Consider the following 17635-nt stretch of genomic DNA (forward strand, 5'->3'; position numbering starts at 1 on the left):
TCCCACTGTCCAAACCCCACCTCTGGTAACACAAATGTGACCTTTGTGATGATTTCTTTTAGAATCCACATGCAAGAGAGATCACACAGCATTTGTCTTTCTGTGTCTCACTTCTCTGTGTACTGTGGTTCCCAAAAGGTCTATTGATGTTGTCACTAATGTCAGGATTTTATTCTGTTTTTAGAGAATGATAGCCCATGATGCATACTTTCTGTATCCATGATTTGTCTTTTGTATGCAATGCTAAATAAATATGCATCTACAGATAGCTTGTTGATACAGCGATTTTGCTTTATTTGATGCATAACCAGAAGTGGAATTTTTATGTCATAAGGCACTATGGGTTTTAATTTTTTAAAGAAACCCCATATCATTTTCCTTTAACTACACCGATTCACATTCCCATGCATAGTGCACATGGTTCCATTGACAGCGTGCCCACGCCCACCTTTCTAACCCCTTGTTTACTCTGATATTTTGTTTTACTTTGATTTCTGATGTTAAGTTGTAGAAGTTGGTTTTATATTCTGCACGTTAACATATGATTAAATAGATAAGCTGAAAACATTTCCCCCATTGCACAAGTTGCCTTTTCTCTGGCTGGTTGATGATATTATTCCCATACACATATGATGATGAGTTTAATATAAGTCAATTTGTCCATATGTATTCTTGTTTATTGTGTTTTATGTGATATTCAATAAATTATTGACAAATACAAAGCCATCAAGTTTTCTTCTATGTTTTGTTTTAGGGTTTTTATAGAATTATGTCCACATTCATATCTTTAATCCATTGTGAGTTTAATTTTTCTACATGTTATATGATAAGGTTTTCCTTTATTCTCTTCATGTGGACATCCAGTGAACCAATCATATTTTGTTGTTGCTACTATCCTTTCCACATCATGTGGTCAATAAACACAGGCAAAAATTGACAAAACATAACACATGTTCCAGGGAAGAAGAACACTCAACACACTAAAGACAGAAGTAAACTGCTTCATATAATAAAGGTCATGTATAAAAGTCCACAGGTAACATCATTATCAGGGGTGAAAATGATGGAAACATTTTCTCTAAGATCGGGAGCAAGACAAAGACACTCACTATCACCACTAACAATCAGCACAGCACGGAATTCCCAGCTGGAGTACTTTGGCGGAAAATTGAATAAAATGCATCCAAATCAGAAAGGAAGAAGTAAAATAATCACTGTCCCCGCATGACATGAACTTACAGTGGGATTCCATTTCATTTCAATAATTAAATTAAGGTTTTCTTTTGCAGAAGTAATTAGTATGTGTGTAGATTTCCTTTGCACTGCGGCATATGATCCTCCTGCATTCCTTGGACTCAGCAGGAGCTAAAGTGCACATGTGACTGAACTGGGTGTGAGTCCATGTGTATATGTGTGCACATAAGGGGGTTTCAAATTGTAGGGTGTAGCTTTATGACTAATGCGTATCATCACTCCAACTTTGTGTAATCTCAAAAGATGCATTTGTGAAGCCACATGTTCCCTTTGGTTATCTGTTTATAATGAAAGCAATCCCTTCTTATGAATTGAGTGTGAAACCAAATGTAGGACCATGTTACTCTTTCCAAGATTCTGAAACATGGGTTGAGCCCAGGGCATAGGGGTTTTGCCTGTGGGCTGTACTGCAAGAGGGCAGTGAGGTGTGTTCACAGTTGATGTGTCATTCTCAGCCCATTTGCAGGCCTCCCTCAGCCTCCCCACTGATCCTGAGAACACAGGGACGCACAGTAGTATAATCACATTGCCACTCAGTCACATTTTTCACAAAACTCAACACAAGAGGCCCCATCAAAGAAGACCCATGGTTTCAACACAAGGCTGCAAAATAGGGTATCCTCTTATTTAATGCAAAAAGTGAAAAAAAAAAAAAAACTAATTCCTGCAAACTGTGGAGTTCAAGATGGCCACTGTGAAGTTGTAAAAATCACTGTAATGATCTAGAAATACTCAGATTCCGGATGTTATTTCATGTAGTAATGGGGACCAAGTGTATTGAGGAATCTCAGGGACCACAGGAAAGGGACCCCTCACCAGTGTTGTCATCTGTGTCCTGTGTGTCCCCACCAGCTCCCTGGTGCCTGTCCTGTTAATGGGAGTCATTGTGTCTCCTGGCCTATTGTGCATCATGCAAGGCCCAGTGTCCCTGGGGAATTCCAGTGGGACTGAGACACAGGATCACCACTGCTGTGAACACACTCTTGCTCCCACAGTGAGTGCAGATGACTTGTTCATTGACCCTCACTCACCTTCCCAACCCCACCCTTGCTCTCCCAGTATTGGGGAAACTTGAAAGGAAGGGAAACCACATCTTCGTTAAAACATTGGGTTTCATGTTATAGAAACATTACCTGACAAAGCTTGAACAGGCTCCAAGGTGGCTGCAGAGTAGTGAGATGCTCCAGTCACTTCCCCCAGCCCAGACAGAACTTGATGCTAAACTGCAGAACAATCAACTTGGAAAACCAATCAAAGTGTAGCTGGTCTTAAACTTTATAAACAAGGGAACTGAAGAAGATGGGTGGAGACAAGGAGAGGGAGACATTGCCCTCCATGAAGATGCAGGGACTGGAAAAATGAAAAGATATGGCTGCAGGGAGCTCCCTCCTACTGAAAATGTGGGGTTTCAGCCATATAGGGATCTCCACAACACAGCAACAGAATGGAGAAAGGAGCCCATGCAACAATTGGATTTGGAACCTGTGGGGATTCAGTCCTCCTGGGGGACTCATAGTGCAGTGTCCCAGATATGGAGTGACCCCATTGGTACAACACCAGGGTCCGTGACTGCTGGAAGGGTCATGAGGCAATTCCAGGCTGGATGAAGGGTTTGCTTTGTACACTCAGTAGTGACTTTTTGGGGTCCTCTACTTTCTGGCAGGACTGTGAGCAGAGAACCACAGGGAGTCTAGACCTTGTGGTTTGAGGAAGAGGACCTGTGTTGCACACCTCCTAATCATGGCAGGTGCCCCACCCCCCATATGTTGGATCACAAGGTCTTCCCCAGTCCTGTGGTCTTCCAAAGTGAAGTGGTAAAAGCCTGGGGTGGCTATTTGGCACAGCTCTGATTGATAGATGGTAGGGGGCATGATTTGTCCTGCTGGAGTCCTGGAAAAGCTGGGGAGTTTGTATGGCATGTGGGCCTGATTTTCTTTCTTTCTTTCTTTCTTTCTTTCTTTCTTTCTTTCTTTCTTTCTTTCTTTCTTTCTTTCTTTCTTTCTTTCTTTCTTTCATCCCATTGGCGGGCCACAGAGAGCTGAGTTTTTATGAACCATTCTCCCAGGAGGGTTTCTGTCCTAGAGTCAGTTGGGCATGTCGTGGGCTATGCAGTTGAATTATAGGGAAGAAGAATCTGGTTCTTTATTGACTTTAGCCCCTGCAGCAACTGGTTGGAGAGGAAGTGCCACTCTACTAGAGAACCACCCCCAAGACTGTTTGAATCACCACTGTCCAGACTGGATAACCCCACTGAACACTTCTGACTGGGAAGGAGAGGTGCTCAGACTGGGGGCACTCAAAAGGCAAGACAGAAACAGGCCTAAGTTCTAGGATAGGGAGGCTTCCTCCATTGGTCTACTACAAGGCCTGCCCTGGAAGCTTGCTGAAAGCAGGGTGAGGACAGCATCTGAAATTGGCTTGCGACAGAGAATCTGTCAGGAGGCTGAGGGCGAAACAAGTGGCAGCTTCAGACAACAGTGGAGCAAGATCCAGTGGAATTCACAGACAGCTTATCCAGGGTGATCACAGAAGGCACATCAATCTGTGTGGAGGATCCACATGTTTACCTTTAGTAATGCTTTAACATCTCTTCATTTCTCTTTTGTCATTTATTTGTGTTTTTCCTCTTTTTCTTTCATATCTCTTATATTATCTTTCCTTGTCTTACTCTGGTTTTTTTTTCACTTTTTTTCTTTAAAAGTGTATTTTGTTGATAATACTATTACAGTTGTCCAAATTTTTCACCCTTTGCCCTCATCAGCCTGGTACTCCCATTTCCTCCAGCAAACACCCATCTTAGTTCATTCCCAAGGGTCATGCATACATGTTCTTTGGCTTCCCCATTTCTTATCAGTATTTCCATTTTTGTAGTTCTACTCTTAATTTTCATTTTTATATGTATTTTTTCTTTACTTTCCCTTCCTTTTCCCCTTTCATATTCTCTTTTCTACTCATTTTTTTTTACTTCCGCACTTCTTTTTGTTTCTTGTCTTTTATCCATCTGCTTGCTTGTATTTTTTGTCTTTTTTTCTTTCCATATTATTTTATTGCTGTTGTTTTTGATAATGTTGCTAGGATTTTCTGTTCCATTGTTTTTGGTTTTGTTTTGTTCTGTTTCGTCAGCACCTGTACAACAGTTGTAGAAGACAGAGGGTCTGTACAGATTGTAGCTTTTTATTTTTCCTCTTTGGGGGCAAGATTGCAGCTTTGTTAGCCTCTGGGGACATGGTTGCAGCTCCCAGCAGGGACAGAAAGGGGTCAGTCTGGCTGGGGCAGAGTCTCTTCCTCTCTGTAATTACCTTCAACAAGAGGGAGAAAACCTGTATGATTCAAACACCTAATGGAGGCCAGGTGATCAAGACCCACACCCCCTGCATGTCCTGGGACTCTGTTTCCCAACCAATAGGTGCATGGAGAAAACTACAAGGTGTGGGGTAGCCTTAGGGGATTCGGAGTGTGTGTGAGAGACACAATCATGGAGGCCAAGTCTGATCACAGGGCCACCTGCAGCAGTGACAGGTACATCTGACCTTCTAGCCTTACACTGTGAAGTTCATTTACATCAGGGCTTGAGATTGTCTCAGGCAGCCAATAGTAGATGGGACAAAATAGGGACAGTGTAGGTTCACTATAGTGGCCCTGGGCTGAACACAGACTTTAGCAGCAGTTGTCTGTGACAGTTCTAGGTGAACCTGGCTCACTTTAGCTGATCTAGGGCGACATCACAGGTGATAAACAAGCTTCTCCACTCGGATGAGGACTCTGATTCCACAGGTATATACAGCCCTGGAGGGTAGGTAACCCTAGATACAGACACTCAGTCATGCTCTTATTACAGTAAGGGGGTGCTACAACCTCAAGGGTGTGTCCCACCCTGCCCTAGATTAGGGTCAGGGGAGCAGTGGGGCCAGTGGGGAGGGAAGAGACCCAGGTGCTTGACTCATTGTCAACAGAGGTGGCTTTTTGGAAATGACCAAGCCCTGCTCAGGATTCTCTGTGTAGTTATTTAAATACTGTCATGAGTACACTTCATGGGACATGAACTCCTTTACAGATTCAGAGACCTCTCTGCATGCCTCAACCCCAGAGGTCCATATATAGGAGGAGGGCATGCAAATAGGGTCCCTCTGCTCATGAAAAGCAGCCCAGCCCCAAGCCTGTGGATCTAGGACAGGAGCCGATCCCGGGATTTCCAGGTGTCCCCTGCCCCTGCTCAGGACAGAACATAGCCCATTGACTATGGAGATTGGGCTCAACTGGGTTTTTCTTGTTGCAATTTTAAGAGGTAATTTGTAGAGAACAAGAAACACTGAGTATGAGAGTGGATATGACTGAGAGAAATACTGAATGTGTGACAGTTTCCTGATATGACATCTTTGTGTTTGCAGGTGTCCAGTGTGAAGTGCAGCTGGTGGAGTCTGGGGGAGGCTTGGTGAAGCCTGGGGGTCTCTGAGACTCTCTTGTGCAGCTTCTGGATTCACCTTCAGTAGCAACTGGATGAACTGGGTCTGCCAGGCTCCAGGGAAGGGGCTGGAGTGGGTCTCACACATTAATAGTGCTGGTAGCACATACTACGCCAACTCTGTGAAGGGTCGATTCACCATCTCCAGAGACAACTCCAAGAATGAGCTCTACCTGCAAATGAACAACCTGAGAGCCAAGGACACAGCCATGTATTACTGTGCAGGAGACAGAGTGAGAGTAAGTCAGTGTGAGCCCAGGCATAAAACTCCCTGTAGGAGACAAAATGGCTGGGCTGCTGGGAATGCTCAGGGCACCAGGGGGCGCTCAGGTCAAAATGATCACTGGGAGCAACTTGGGAGTAGCCAGATGCAGATTTAAGGGTTTGTCTTCTGTCAGGTGTGAGGTTAACTCTCCACACACACACACAAAGCAGTTTCCCTCTGGGAGCTTCCGTCCCTTCATGCTTCTGTGCTGACCTCTTCAGTGTCTGAATTACAGAGACTTGATTTCATCGGAGGAAAACATTCTCACATGATCAAAGTCAGAGAGTCACCTGCATTTGCTTACTCCTATTCTATTGAATCACCCAACCTTCTGAACCACCTCAGCTGAATTCAACAGGAAGCTTTATTGGTCTCAGGAGTGCAGCAATCTCTCAGAGTCCATGCTGCTCAGCAAAAGGATACATGCATGGTGGACAGTGTGCACCAACTGTGTATGAACCCAACACCAAGGACAAAAACTTTGGTTGGGGCAATTATGGTTTTGAGTCCATGTCTATGAAACCGATGGCAGTTGACATTATGTGGAGGTATGGGGACACCTCACTGTTCCTTGGTATGGATAATAAGGGTGTCTCCTACACAGAGGGTCTATGAGTAAGTTTGCCACTTCACTGAGGAGTCTGTTGAGAGCAGGGCAGACCTTTCAGTAGCTCAGGGATACTTGGATCACACCAGGTAAGGAGCCTGATTCAGGTTCTTATTGTTTATCTGTGACAAGATCGGGTAGTTTCTTGTTCACAAGAGGGATTTTTATGGTTTCAATCACCACCTGTATCAAACTATAAAGATTACTGCCCTGTCTGGTGTAGTTCAGTGGGTTGAACATAGGCTGTGAATCAAATGGTCGCAGGTTCGGTTCCCAGTCAGGGCACATACTTGGGTTGCAGGCCAAGTTTCCAGTGGGGGTCATGTGAGACGCAACCACACATTGCTTTTTCTCTCCCTCTCTCCCTCTCTTTCTCAAAATAAATAAATGAAAACTAAAGAAAAAAAAAAAAACTTTCACTTCAGATTTCCCAAGTGTGCACAGAAGGAGAGGGGTGAACCTTGACATTTCAGCATCAAACACTAGTCTGGCTCCTTATTTCACTGAACACCTAGAAAACATGAGTGAGAACACAGAGCTGCCAACCATTAGGGGTAGAAAATTATCCCATTCCCTAGAAAATGAGGATAATGTTTACATATAAGCAATAATGAAAATAATAATGCATTACATGACATCTTAGTTCCAATTCTAGCACAGAACCTATCCACTCTACAAGGATGTTAGTTTGTTTTGAAGGACTTAGCTCACCTTTCTGCTCCCAAAGGTGAGAACCTCCCACAGAATTGTGGGCATCCTAAGTTTGGGGACCTCTACTGGTGTAGCTTTCTATCTGGATGGAATCATGATTTGATTCATTTGTTGTTGTGAGATCGTGATTGTGTTACTCAAAAACTCACACATTAAAATCAGAGGCCCATGGGGTGATATTTGGAGGTGGGGCCTTGAGGCAGGTGGTGGTCCTCAGGTGGAGCTCTCATGAACAGTATTTGGACCCTTTTTAACAGAGGAATCCAGAGGCTCCCTTTTCCAATTCACTCTGTTATAACAGTGAACAAATAGACAACTAGTAAGCGGGTTCTTACTAGACATCAAATCTGCCAGCATCTATTCTTGGATTTCCCACTAGTATGTCTAAGAGAAATAAGTTTCTGTTGTTGGCAATGGCCCAGTCCACAGTAGTTTATTATCACTCCCTGGGTGGATTAGTGTTGTAGTGTAACATGACCACAAGTGCTGACTCCCTTGAGGTTTGCTGCCATATTTGTTGTAAAAGGCACAGCATGAGTGTCCTTCCAGTGATATCTAAGGGCAGTTTTTCTCTGGTGTTTTCTTCTACATAGAAATTCTCCTGGTTGTAGATCATAGGAGGGTCCGAAACACATGTAGCAGGACGGCAGCATTAGAAGTGGTTATCATCCATTAACTATTTCAGTATTTATCACATCAGCATGGAGCCAGATCCAGATTTCAATGGAGGTAAGATCCATAAATACATGGTCCTCCCAGTCACTGCATCACAGGGACATGGCTGATGTTCTTGAAGGTGTGGACATTAACACCACTCAGGAGCTGTGGTGTTAGGGACTAGGGTATTGGAGGGTTTACTTAGTTTTTATCACATTAACTAATCATGCCACATTTTGAAACTTCCCAGAGAGTATATATAATAATGGCGGTGTGGCATTTGGATCAGAGTGACCCCTTACTGAAAAACCATTATTGTGCTGCGTTGACCTCAGTCGCTTGATGTCAGAGTCAGTGAGTCATTGTGGGAAGAGGGGAACATGACTGAGCACAGAGGGTGTCCAGGGGAAATAAAGTGCACTGCATGTGTTTCTTGCTTCTTCCCACTCTCTTCCTTGGCGCTGATGGACTCAGTGCACAGGAATATAGTGGGCATGGATTCTTTCTTGAAATTCCCAGAGCAGCCCTTGCAGTGACCACTGACCTCACACCCAGGAGGCTGACTATGGGGATGAACCTCTCTGTGTGTCAACACATGGGCAAGGGCATACAGGGAATTTATCCTGAGCTGAAAAGCATGAAACACGGTGCAGGTGTCATGTTGTAAATTAAATTGTGTTAACCTGAAAGATGGTAGAAATTAGTAACAATAATAATAACTCTACAGCACACAGACTAACCAGCCTCTTATAAAATTCCAACTATCACAATGAGTGTGTTTGTTCCTCTGAGTTGAGTGGGGACCCTCACCCATGAACTTCACTTCTCTGCCCGTAAGGGGAGCATCACATGCAAGTGGTGTGCTCTGTGTGCTGATAAGCCGGCCCTCATCACTTTCACTACATCTCTGAGATAGCAGACCCAGGCCCCAGGTCTCTGTAGTTTGCATTCATTGTTGCAATTAACACATAGGAGACATCATGAACTTTGGGCTGAGATGGGCACTTACTCTGATGCTTTTACATATAACATTACAAAGAATCTGGGGATTTGAGTTTCTGTGTGTGTATGGCACTCCTAATGAGAATATCCTGTCTGCAGATGCACAGTATGAGTTGGAGATGGGGGACACCTGAGAGAGCCAGGGGTTCTCTGAGACTCTGAAGTAAACGCTCTGGATTCAGTTTCAGTGACTATTATATAACCCAGATTGGCCAGAATCCAGGAAGGAGACTGAAGTGGGTAGGTGTTATTAGAAAAAGACTTACCATCACACTACACAATATACTGCATCAGTGAAAAACAATATCACCATCACAAGAGAGGATTCCAAAAGCACCACTTATGTGCAAATGAGAGCAAGAGCACTTACCTATATTACTGCATGGGAGACACAGAGAGGGGAAGCCTTTATGAGCCCAGACACAATTCCAAAAGATTTTGTAGGGGGGGGGCTGCAAAGAACAGGAGGTGCCCAGGGCCCATGGGTTCTGCAGGCACAGGGAACTTGGAAGATGATAAAGGCTTGGTTTCATCTCTGGCCCACAACTTTCCTCTCTATCTGACATTGAACATATAGATACCTAAGAAAGCAATCACCACCATGAATCTAAAGTGGATGCTTCTCCTCTATCTAAATAGACCAGGCAGACACATGTGATCTTGAACTTGGAAGTCTTCCCCTAAATTTGTTGTGACAGTTGGTTTTCATCTTAGTTTGACTGGATCACAAGTTGTCCAAAGATGTAGTTGAAAGTTATTTCTTGGTTTGTACATAGTTTATTTACAGGTGATTCAGGCCTGTGAACTGGTGTCTCAGAAAGACTGATTTCACCAATATAGGTGGGCACCCTCCACTTCTCCGAGGGACTCATGGGAACAAACAGTGAAAGAAAAATATTAAACCCTTCCAACCTCTGCCCTGGAATCTGCATGTGGGGCAGAAGTCTTCTCCTGCCTTGGGCACCTAGGTCCTCAGCATTCAGACCAGGCTTAGTTATGAACGAAGCTCTCCTGTGTCTGTTGCCTTCAACCCCAACTCATGGGACTTTTGGATGCCTCACAGTAATAATGAGAGCATCATTTATTTATAAATGTAAATGAAAATACACATATTGTGAGCAGCTTCCTTGAAAACCAGGACCAATGGTTTCATAAAGTAGAGTATGGACAAGCTTTCCCACCAGAGCCTGCTCAAGGGTTAACATGAAACAGTAGTGGGAAAGTGGTGAACAAAGAAGATGGATGGTAACCCCTCCTGCAAGTCAGACATGTTTTGACAGAGTCATTGAAGTAAACTGTCTCAGAGCTTATTTTTTTTTCGATGTAGTGGTAGAGAGGACTTCTGCTTAGAGTAGCATGTTTCCATCTCCCATTGACACCTAAGGGGAGAACACACTTTCTTATGAAATTTCCTGTGTGGGGCAGATGGAGAAGAGACAGGAATGACCCATCAGTTGTCAGCAGTGAAACACAAACTGAAATAGAGGTCTCTACCTATTCCTCCTAACACCTGTAAACAAGGAACAGATGTGAAATAAGGAGACGTTATGTGTGGACAACCACCATGTGCACAGAAAATGAAATGTATGATTATAAGTAAGCAAACAATGATAGAAGTGAAAAAGATAATGATGATGATGATCTGAGACAGGGGTGTTGGTCCTATGAAACTATAACTCTTCATATGGACACACCACCACCATGGCTCCTCCAGGCAGGATTGTCCTCTCTTCCCTGTAACTGGTGAGAATTTTCATGAATGGAGCACCAGTGAATTACGCACCTTGTGAGATCCATGCTGTAACCAGATCTGTAAAAATACCAAAAGTGTCCACGTCTGATTACCTGGAATCTGTGACACTGTTACCTTATTTAATAGCCACACAGTGAAAATGTGTTGGTGTGTTTCAAGGAATCCCCTCTCCACCCGTGTGCAATGGCATGTTCCTTATTTCTGTTGATCTGTACCTGTAGAATTCCAAACTTGCTCTTTCTAACCAACTTGTGTTTCTAATTATTTAGGTATTCTCTAAGATGACATAATCTGTCTCGACCATGCTTTATACTTTCTTCTAGGGTTTCACATAGAAAGTCTTTACACCCATATGTCTAGTAACTCAGTTCATGAAAATGAGGCATATTCCTCTTGCTACTCAGAGAAAGTCTAACATTGTCACTTTACCTATTTCCAAAGTCCCCTTCAGGTTATGGGTAATTTTTCCAGCAGCTACGAGAGTCTGTTCTAGTCGCTATGGCTGCTGTATCAAACAAATATGGACAACGGAAGCTGACATATTACAGGGGAGTTTTTTTTTTTTTAACCACTCAATAGAGAGCCAGATAAAATATTGATAATATATATACCTTTACATTAAATAGATTTGATCCAAAGATTTATTAAGCCAATTAAAAAATGGGAAAATGAAGCATGTAATTCTAATGTAATTCTGCATTATAATTCTGACTGAAGAATTATGCATTAATTATTTAATAAAATGCCTTTTTATGCAGTAAGAACAATATATGACATGCAGGAGACCACAGAATCCTTGGACCTCAATGTCCATCCCTAGAAGCCAGGAGAAGAGAGACTGGGAGTGAGGATTTCCTGTCAGGGTTGAAGTTCCCTCTTCTGTGAGCAAGTCTATGCTAGGAAATTCTCCTCATTTTCCTTCTTCTGAACCCCCAATTCACCGAACAGACAAAGCTGGCACCATTCACTATCGTGGAACCATTTGCTGAGTAGGCTCATGATATTGTTAAGCCTGACTATTAGTTTACTCTTCTGAGCTTGTGTCCCCAGAACTGGGAACTACTGGCAAAGCAAGAACAGAAGGTGACTAACTGGCCCACAGCTGCATGGAAAATATAAGGTTGGATCAACCTGCAGTTTATGCAAAACCAACTGGAACTTTCTGTATTGCAACACCACCAACATCCCAGGGGCCATACAACTGTAACATACACACGCCATTTTTTAATTCAATAAAACATCAAGCCCCTACATTGTGCTGCTGATGTAAGTCTACACACTTAAGCCCATTTCCTCCCTTGGAAAGTGAATAAAGCCTAACTCTTCATTTTAGTCTCTTTCAAAATTCTTTCACAGATTGTGTACTGGTCACCCTAACAAATACTAGACTGAGAAAAGTAGTCAGTTAATCCACTTCCATAATCACTTCCACATATGAAGAAGATACTGAATTCCCCTAAGAATCTGAATTCTAACCCCCCCTAGGAATCTAAAGAATCTAAGGAATCTAAAATCTAATAATTTACTTAGTGAAAATTCTAAGCTCAGGAATGTCAGGCTCTTTCCAAGATTCTGAAACATGGGCTGAGCCTGACCCTTAAATTCCAGCATTTACTCCACTTTACTGCAGGTGGGGTTGTGCTAGGGTCACACTCTGTTCTTAGTTCAGTTGCTGATCACTTTGTATAGGAAGTGGTGTCAGATGGTACTTCCTGGACACTGAATAAAAACGTCCTACACTTTAAATTGCCCCTCTGATTGTGAGGGTTGACTATCACTGGTGTGTTCATTGCTAGTGATTTCAAAGGAATATCTCATTTTACATCATGTCATTTTCATGAAAATTTCCTATAAATCACTGTCCTGCCTTGCCTAGATCTGTGGGGTATCCAGGGAGGCTACAGAACCAAACAAAGGAAGTAATTTTCATTTTCATATTATTATTTTATTATTTTCACAGGAATATATTTTTCATTGCTTTGAGTGAGAAATAGATAGAGATAAATGCAGACAAATATAGATAATAGATAGATGATAGATAGATAGATAGATAGATAGATAGATAGATGGTAGATATTGGTTGCTTCCCCTACACACACTGACAAGGGAATGGACCAGCAAAATTTTGGTAATAGGAGGAAACTCTGAAAAACTGAGCCAAACTGGGGAGGCATAGGGAGAAAATTAAAGACACAGTTCCTTGGACAGTTCTCACTCTGGGACCATGTCCTTAATGTCACCCTCCAACCCGAGAGGTCCATATATAGAAGGAGGATATGCAAATAGGGCCCCTCTGCTCATGAAAAGCAGCCCAACCCTGATCCTGCAGCTCTGGGACAGGAGCTCAGGCCAGGATTCACATGTGTCCCCACTCCCTGCTCAGGACAAGACACAGACCATTCACCTTGGAGTTTTGGCTCAGCTGGGTTTTACCTGTTGCTATTTTAAGAGATAATTTATGGAGAATGACAGATACTGGTATGTGAGATAATATGACTGAGAGAAAGAGTTGACCAGTAGAAGGTTCCTGACTTCATATTTTTGTGTTTGCATGTGTCCAGTGTGAAGTGAAGCTGAAGGAGTCTGGAGGAGGCTTGGTGCAGCATCGGGGGTCTCTGAGACTCTCCTGTGTGGCTTTCGGATTCACCTTCAGTAGCTACAGAATGCACTGGGTCCACCAGGTTCCCAGGAAGGGGCTGGAGTGGGTGACAATTATATAGTATGATGGGAATCAGAAATACAATGCAGATTCTGTAAAAGGTTGACTCACTATCTCCAGAGACAATGAGAAGAACATGCTGTACCTGCAAATGAACAGCCTGGAACCTGAGGGCATGGTCCTGTATTACTGCACTGCCAACACAGTTAGGGGAATTCAGCCTGAGCCCAGGCATAAACCTCCCTGCTGGAGACAGAAAGGCTGGGCTGCATGGAGCACCTATGGCACCTTGGGGTGTTCAGGACCTACAGTGATTATGCTTAGCAAATATTATTTTTCTTTACCTGAGCTTGAAAGCAAATAACCCGCGGCAATTTGCTTTCATTGGGGAAGGTTTGTAACATCCATTTACAGAAACGATAGATATTTATATGATTCATTAGATTACCACGAATCGTAGAAGTATGTTTACTTGATGCTGGTCCTAAGTGTGATGATGCATTATAACGACATGCACAGCATTGAAGATAAATATGCACTGACTTTAATGAAATGGTGGAACACAGAAATGGCACATGCTTGATAAATCCATCACAGGTCCAGGGTCCTGTAGAAATGAGGACTTTGTCAGTACTCTTTGGTAAGAGGAAACTGTGACACTCTCCAGACACTGAAAACCAAACAGACACTCTTGTCTGCCCCTGGAACAAAAGAGAACTCAGTACCTACTAATCTGCTAGACGTGGAGAACTCAGAGTCCACATGTGGAACATCACTAGCTCCTACATGACAGACCCAGAGAAGACCCCTTTGAAAGGGAGTGTGCATAATGACCAGTGGTGTCTCAATTCTCACCTGCAATGCCTTTGATATTCACATTTAGTCACCAGTATTCACAGTCATACATGACTGAGAATGCATCTACAACTTGCACTCATGCAGACTGGACCATGTGATGGAGCTCTAGGGTTCACCTGTGTAAAACACTGGAATTTTAATAAAAAAAAATCCCTAATAAAAGGGTGCAGGAATACCAGGTATAGACAATTGTATGCTGACTATTTACCATGCAAAGCCCCCTATGACTGAAGTAAATGAAATGATTTAGAACCTAAAATATCCGCAAAGCCATGGACCTGAGAGACAAGCAATTCCCTCAGGACAACTGCCCAGAACGGCTCTGTACTAAAATGTGGATAACTGCTGGTCTGTGACAGCAGATGAATGCTAGAGGCTGCTCCTCATGTTCCTGGTCAGGGAGCCAGTCTTCTCCTGTAGCTGACCCTGGAGAACAGTGGTCTCTGTCAGTTCCTGTTGCCACGTGGCTACTTGTCCTTGAACTTCTCCCAAATGAGCACCATAGTGCTGCTTGGGTAACAGGAAGTATTTTTAGATGGATGTGAAACGCTGCCACACTGGGAATGTTGGAAAATATTGGGGTATAATGTAAGAGAAAATCAGCTCAGTCAGCTGAATCACAGGCTCATTTCTCTGATTGGCATGAACAGTCACAGTGCTCGGGTAGGAGACATACATGGACATTGCCCTCTGCAGTGTCCATGGGTCAGGAAGATGGTAGTGGAAACCTGATTACTATAGAGATGACTATATGGAGTCCAACCCAGCAGAATACTCTAGGATATAAGGAGCACATTGAGTAAAGCCTGCCACACCCTGTTGGGAGAAACCCCCAGGGCATACTAGCAAGCAAGGGGACTTCCCACTGGCTGTGTTGAAGTGGCCACCTGGAACCCTGTGCTGGATGGACTTGGGGAGCTTGTGCAAGGCCATGATGTGTTCTAACCCATATATTCCCCCTTCACCCATACAATAGCCAAGTGTCAGCAACCACTGTACTGTCTTCCAGTCTCAGATGGCAGATGGTCATAGGACAGATGTCCTTGGGGAATGGCCAGCACATCTCACTGTGGTCACATGAAGCCACATCCCATGGCCCAAGGAGGCTGTGAATGTGTCCCAGGAGAAACTGGTGCTTGCTCTGCTCTGAGCTTCACAGACACTGTGGCAGGTGCCACTGCTGGAGGGCTACTGAAGGAGTTCAATGCAGATGCCACACCACAGGGACACCTGGCTTACATTATCTCACACTGAAGGACACACTGTTCTGCCCACAGCATCTAACAATGAGCAAAAAGTCTCCATACCAGGTGGACTTCCTGTACTCCATACAATCTTCACAGTTCTGTTTCGATGGGAACTGCAATTATCTATTGAAGTAGGTGTTGTGTGCAAACAAGGAGAAAAATGTGTAAGAGCTGCTCTACAGGAATCATGAGTGTGTTCTCACACTCACCAGGAAGACATTTCCACTGCACAGACTTCACCACTGTCCTGCGAGTTGGGAATGGAGGAGTGTGGGAACATGCAGGTATGATAATACAAGTCTCCCGGCATCAACTCACCTTCTTTTTTTTCCCACAGGATGCAGTGTGTCTGGTTCTGCAGGGGTCCTGCATGTTTCTCTTAGCAGCCAAGGCAAGTGAGCTATATAGTTCACTTTCATGTCAGAGTTCATACTGGATTGAGAGGGTGGACTGTGCATATACCCCATCTTCTATTGTTGAAGGGGCACAGAAAAGTGCAGAGAAAAATTACCCAACAATGTTATGCTTTGGGAATAAGTGCAAAATGGAGTGTTACTATTTACATTTTAGAAAACTAAAAGTGGGTGGAACTCCTTCTTGTTGAACTGAAATATTCAGCTCTTGACCCACATGTTCCAGAGTCTCCCATATGTTACACAGTGAAGATGAGGTCTGCCCTCTTCTGCTTACACAAATCATATTTTTTCAGGTATTTTTTCCCTTGAGGCCTCATTTCTCCAGTAAACTTGGGTACAGACCTCAGTCAGAGATGTAACATTGACACTGGGATCCCCCTGAGAGAGAACAGGGAACAAGGTCAGCCATGTCCTGGGGTGGACTGTGCTTCCCTCCACTCCATGGACCTTCAGCCTGAGGCCATTTCAGCCTGGCACTGTGTGATCTCTACAGATGATGGGATGACACAGAGTGAGTGTGAAGAACAGACACATGAGATGTGCTTGACCTCACACCCAGGTCCACAGCATCTCTGACTCTTGAGGTTCTGTGACCTGGCTTGCGTTTCCAATTGTAAGTGAAGTCAGAGCATTGGCACCTTAGACCAGGATGTCTGTGCCTGGGACTTTTATTGGTGATCCTAGAATGATTCAGATTCTAGCTGAAGACTTTTTCACGGATTTCCAGAAATCCATCACTTCACACATCTCGGTATTTTCATTTATAATTGAGGAGTCTGTAGAACTTGAAGGGGACCTGACAACACCCACAATGAAAACACCATGTTACATTGCTCTAAGGTTGGACACAGGTCAATGGGACATGGTAAACGTGACCTCAGAAGAGACCTGGTTGTACTGGGACTCAGAGAAAGCACAGACTGAGGAAGTCAACACATTGCTTCCCATACAAATTTTGGTTTCAGGGTTGAGAGATTCATTTATGAAAATTCACAGAAAAGAACAAAATGCAAGAATACAATTAAGATGGGTATTTACAAAGTAGTTGAAACAAGACATATAACAAATGTTTACTACACATAGCAAAAATAATGCCAGAATTATAAAACTCGTGGCATCAAGACTAAGGGTCTCTAAGTGTCCCTGTAATTTAGAGGCAGGTGCTCAAACACAAGGAACATCATTATTACCTAAAGCAAAAGCATGCAGGTTCATGAATGTCTGTCTGTAGATGAGGTTATATTTACAGCAAGGCTGATGTCACAAACTGCTTTACAGTTCTGTGCAGGTAGGGACAGATAGGGCCTGAGAAATCTGTCACTGTGCCTGCTTGTCCTGTGAGAATGTCACAGTGTAATCACACAGGCCAGGATGGTTCGGCCACCACTGTGACCCCAGGGGCTGTGTTTTTACAAGAATGGCAGTGCAGTAGTTTCACTGGCACAGCAGTCAATGCAAAGTACCTGTGAGCCATGTTGAGGCACTACAACATTAGAGCACTGATGATGCCCTGAGGCAATAGAGCTCTTTGAGCCCCATTAAGACTGTACAGCAATATTGTGATGTGTGTGGTCTGGTGTTCACACAGAACCCTATGTGCACATGCCTACACAGGAAAGTGTGGTCATAGAATTTGACAAAAACTCGTATGTTTAATGTGATGCTTCAGATGTAAATGCATTTCTAGACAAAATGCTCATTCTTTTGAATATCACTTGAAAGACCCATGAAATTGGAATATAGT

At 43.5% G+C, this 17635-nt stretch overlaps 1 long non-coding RNA gene across 2 annotated transcripts; it reads left to right on the plus strand.

Annotated features, from left to right (window-relative positions):
• Nucleotides 1-5463: 5463 nt before the first annotated feature.
• LOC118498630 lies at nucleotides 5464-15075 on the plus strand. Of its 2 annotated transcripts, none has more exons than XR_004901113.1 (3): nucleotides 5464-5539; nucleotides 5643-5670; nucleotides 13294-13444. It is a non-coding gene; the product is annotated as an uncharacterized LOC118498630 (long non-coding RNA). The 2 variants fall into 2 exon arrangements; XR_004901112.1 differs by lacking the exon at nucleotides 13294-13444 and adding an exon at nucleotides 15065-15075 and having other exon boundaries at nucleotides 5472-5539; nucleotides 5643-5949.
• The last annotated feature ends 2560 nt before the right edge of the window (nucleotides 15076-17635 follow it).

Source organism: Phyllostomus discolor (genome assembly GCF_004126475.2).
Source record: "Phyllostomus discolor isolate MPI-MPIP mPhyDis1 chromosome 15 unlocalized genomic scaffold, mPhyDis1.pri.v3 mPhyDis1_scaffold_37, whole genome shotgun sequence".
NCBI classification, from domain to species: domain Eukaryota; kingdom Metazoa; phylum Chordata; class Mammalia; order Chiroptera; family Phyllostomidae; genus Phyllostomus; species Phyllostomus discolor.